The following is a 4,157-nucleotide window of genomic DNA, read 5'->3' on the forward strand; positions in this document are numbered from 1 at the left end:
AAGGCAATGTGAATTGACATGCATTCTGATGAGCTATTTGCAGCTCTTCAATCTGGAAGTCAAACTCAATCACATAATTACTCTGAAGATACCTCTGCTTTTAAATGATCTAATCAGTCAATCAATACACAGAAAACTACCTCTAATTTTCATACAGTGAAAAATGAAAAGCCTATTAGATGACTAATGTATAGCCACAAGGTAAAAGGCAGACTATGTCTACTTCAGAACATTTCTCCTCTTTTTCGGACAGGTGACAGGAACAACATCTGTTGGTCGTGGCATGATGCCATTGGCAAGTGATCTTTCCAGGTTAATTATCGGATGATAATTAACAGCTCTTCAGTCATTTAACTGTGCTTCATTATGAGACCTTCAAGGAGGCAGATGTTCCCCTAAAGGAATCAGGAAAGTGCGGTGATAACTTCATTGTGCCCTGACAAGAATGCAGACCTCTTTTTGCCAATAGAATTACTAGATGAGCTGAGATGTTAGTGGTTCAGTTCTTGAATGTACTATTGGTCATCGATCATTTGATGGACATAGGAAGGATTAATATCAGACAGTGTCACTTACATTTCTAATTAGAACATCAGAATATCATCACTTTAATTACTCCCCCCAGGAGCATTGCAACAGTAACATTTAAAAGGAAATGTAGATGAAAAATGAAATACATAACAGTAGTTTAAGTACACCTTTTGGCATGTATAGGATTTCTGCAGCAATAGATTTTAACTGTATTCCCAGTCAGTAACATTATTACCATCAGCTGTTTGCCAGTAGCTATAGGCACAATTTTCTTTTTTTACTGCTCACTGGACCTGAGCCTACGCAATTTAGTGTACTTGGCTGTGGCGCCTCTTACTTTCTTAAAACACTGGGCTTTCCAATTTCCAAGAATGTTTATGGTATCAGAGTAATTTGAAACAGGTGTTCAAGCCTCACGCCTCTGCTGTGTAACAGAAGGTTTATATATTTGTCATTATATATCGAGGCGGACCACAGCACTTGGAATGACCATCTGTCACAGAATGCATGTTGTTTACTGAAGGAGAAGACTTTTCACCACCAACTTTTTTGAAAGTAAAGGGATAGGCTCCCCACCCTTTTGTGTCCCTTACTCATCATTATTTTGGGTAATAGCAAAAGAATTACTTTTATTTCTTTGCTTGCAGAATATCACCAATGAAAGAACATTAGAATAACGCATAACATTTCTGCTTGGTTTGGTTTACAAAATTGTTAGCCCCAAATCTGAGAGAGCATTTAGCCTGTGTATTTTCCCCGAAGGAGTAATATTGTAGCCTATATACTTCCTTCTTTGTTTCACAGCACCAAACGGCCTGGGCTTTAAGTACTAGTTCTCTTTGCAAAAATCTGAGCTCTGGAGTCATAGTTGCCAACTCATGTGCCCACAGGGACCAAGAGAGTAATGTGAATTAGTGAATCTGCCAGAATAGCAATTGTGGCAAGCTGGAGAGAACCCATCCATCAGGAGGGAGCAGCTGATAGATGTGCTGACAAGTGCTGTACAGAAATGAAGGCCCAGCACCATTGGATCTATCAATCTTTCAGAAAAGAACTAGAAATCTGGATTTTACAAGCTATCTGCTAAGGTTTAAACACTAGCATTGCATTTAAAAAAAATGTAAATGTGTTGTGGGTCAACCAAATATATAGTCTGAGGTCTACCAATTTAAAACCTAATGCTTGACTAAAAATCTCCTGATTAAAATAAAAGATCTTCTTTCAGAGTTTATAAGCTATTTTGCCTTGGGGTGTGCACACATGATTTATTTTAGCATTTTAGCAAGAATTCCACAGCTAGATATCGTTTTATTAGAAGCTTGGTAATAATAGTGGTAGCAATACTGATGATGTTTGAGCTCGTCTTGTTGGTTGGCAAGTGCACTCTGAGGTCACGTTCACAGCTACCCCTTCATACATTTCCTTATTGTAACATAACTTGGACTTGGAAGAAAAACAAAGATGGGTTAGAGTTAATCCTGGAACTACAATGTTGGGACACTGTTCAGGAATTTGGGAGACTCATACAAATCTATTATTTTAAGGATGATCAGGTAAAATGTATTTTTTTTATCTACTAAATATTTATAGATGCCTGCTATGTGTTAGGCATAGTTCAGTTTATTTCTTCAACAGAATATTCACTGAGTGCCTACTATGTGCCAAGCCTTATTCTAGGAACTGAGGATACCAGCCATGAGAAAATAATAAGACCATAATGTTTGGGTGGTGCCTGTGGCTCAAAGGAGTAGAGCGCCCACCCCATGTGCTGGAGGTGGCAGGTTCAAACCCAGCCCCAGCCAAAAAACTGCAAAAAAAAAGACCATAATTTTTGTCCTAATGGGGATGTAGGTGATGAGCAGTTGGCAAAATAAACAGATATATGTTAGACTGTGGCAGAGACTATGGTGAAAATAAAGCAGAGAAGGCCACAGGGAGAGGAAAGACTTTAGAAGTACAGAATGATGTCATGTTGGAGCTTGAGTAACTGGGTGGATGGAATTGCTGCTGTTGAGACTGGAAAAGATTAAAGGAAGAATAGGTTTGGAGGGGAATATCAGGAACTGAGTTTTTGATGTGTTGAGTCTTTAGTTAAAGCAATGTCAAATAGGTAGTTGGATTTGAAGGGATATTTCCAAGCTGGAGCTTTAAACTTGAGAGTGACCAGAAGGCATTTAAAACCATGAGGTTGCAAGAGAATGATGCATTGAATTCAGCTGGTCTAGGTGGAGCCCAGCAATCCAGGATTCAGAAACAGGTGTTCATTAGCTATGTTTTACCAAACACCGTGATAATATTACAGAGGTGTGGTAGCCTGTCCAGGTGGGTCAAAGTCAGGAAATACAGTATGCGGAGCTAAAGAGAAGTAAGCGAATAGAAGCTCAGGAGAACAGGACTTACAGGCAGTAGATTACTAAAATCAGGGCACACTTGGTGACAAGGCTACTTGAGGGAGCTGATTTAGCTGGGCCCTTTACTTATCCCAGGCACTGAGAGGCAGCTCAGTCTGTAGGTGAGGTTGAGTAATTGCACATTGCCCAGGTAGAACACGTGTGACTGGGAGTCATGCAGACCATGCTACAGAATTTGTCTGTCAGATCAACGTAAAGCCAATCCCAGATCAATGGAAAGACTATCAAACGTTGCTCTATTAGTTAGACGGCCTGCTCAAACTGGCTCATACATCTGCTGAGCTGTTTGAACGAGACAACTGAAACTTTTCCATCCACGCTGCCCAGCTCTTGGCAAATGCCCAGCTTCTTTGCAGGCAGGGTCAACATCTGCTAAGTGTAGCAGGTGGACCCAGCAGCACAGACATGGACACAGAGACATACAAGGCATTTACGGGGATAGTGAGTTCTTAAAATCTTTAGTGCTGATATTTTGTGTATTTTCCATAAAATCTGTGGGGTTTTTTGTAAGATAAGTAGATGTGGTTGAACTTTATATCCTGGAAGAACACTGCAATTTGAATTTTAGTTATGATTTTTAAAGTTTTTAGTAACTTTTTACAAAAATGGTTTGTTATTCCTTCTGCGGTGCTGACTCCAACAGCAAACCCTTGACAGCTCTAGATGGGAATGGGCTTCCCCCTCCACCTCAGTGTCACCCTGGGCTGGGAGTTTGCTTAGCCTGAGGCTGGGGAAAACTTTTGTAGAAGGAAAAAACATTGATAATGAGCTTGAACTATTCCTAGTTGCCCCTCCCATACAATCTGCTTGGATTGAGCATTTTTTGATCTTAAAACAGAAACCTTTTTTCCTTCAGCTTCAGGCCTTATACCTGATTTCGAGTTCTGAACCTTTTCTGTGTACATTATGGAACAATTTTGAGTCTGTACTACTTGAAGGAGCTCATTTAGTTTATACAGCAACGCTGTGATCTCTTTCTGTTTCCCAGCAGAGCAGCTCCCAATTTCCTGCAGGGGTGAATGATATTCTCCCTGGCCCTCTGCCTTCTCAGAGGTTCCCTTCTCTTCAGAAGATTTCCTTCCATTGTTTGCAAACTCTTTTCCTCCTTGCTGAATGAATAATCTTGTCTAATATACTAATATATAGTTGCATATCCTAAGCACTTAACATTTTTTCCACATAATGGCATACTGTCTTGACCAAAATTTAAATTTT

The 4,157-nt window shown here is 39.9% G+C and overlaps 1 pseudogene; it reads right to left on the minus strand.

Annotated features, from left to right (window-relative positions):
* Nucleotides 1-3,847, minus strand: part of LOC100958733 — an 8,197-nt pseudogene extending 4,350 nt beyond the window's left edge.
* Between the last annotated feature and the right edge of the window lie 310 nt (nucleotides 3,848-4,157).

This window comes from Otolemur garnettii, unplaced genomic scaffold, assembly GCF_000181295.1.
Source record: "Otolemur garnettii isolate 467f Iridium unplaced genomic scaffold, OtoGar3 scaffold00084, whole genome shotgun sequence".
Taxonomy (NCBI): Eukaryota; Metazoa; Chordata; class Mammalia; order Primates; family Galagidae; genus Otolemur; species Otolemur garnettii.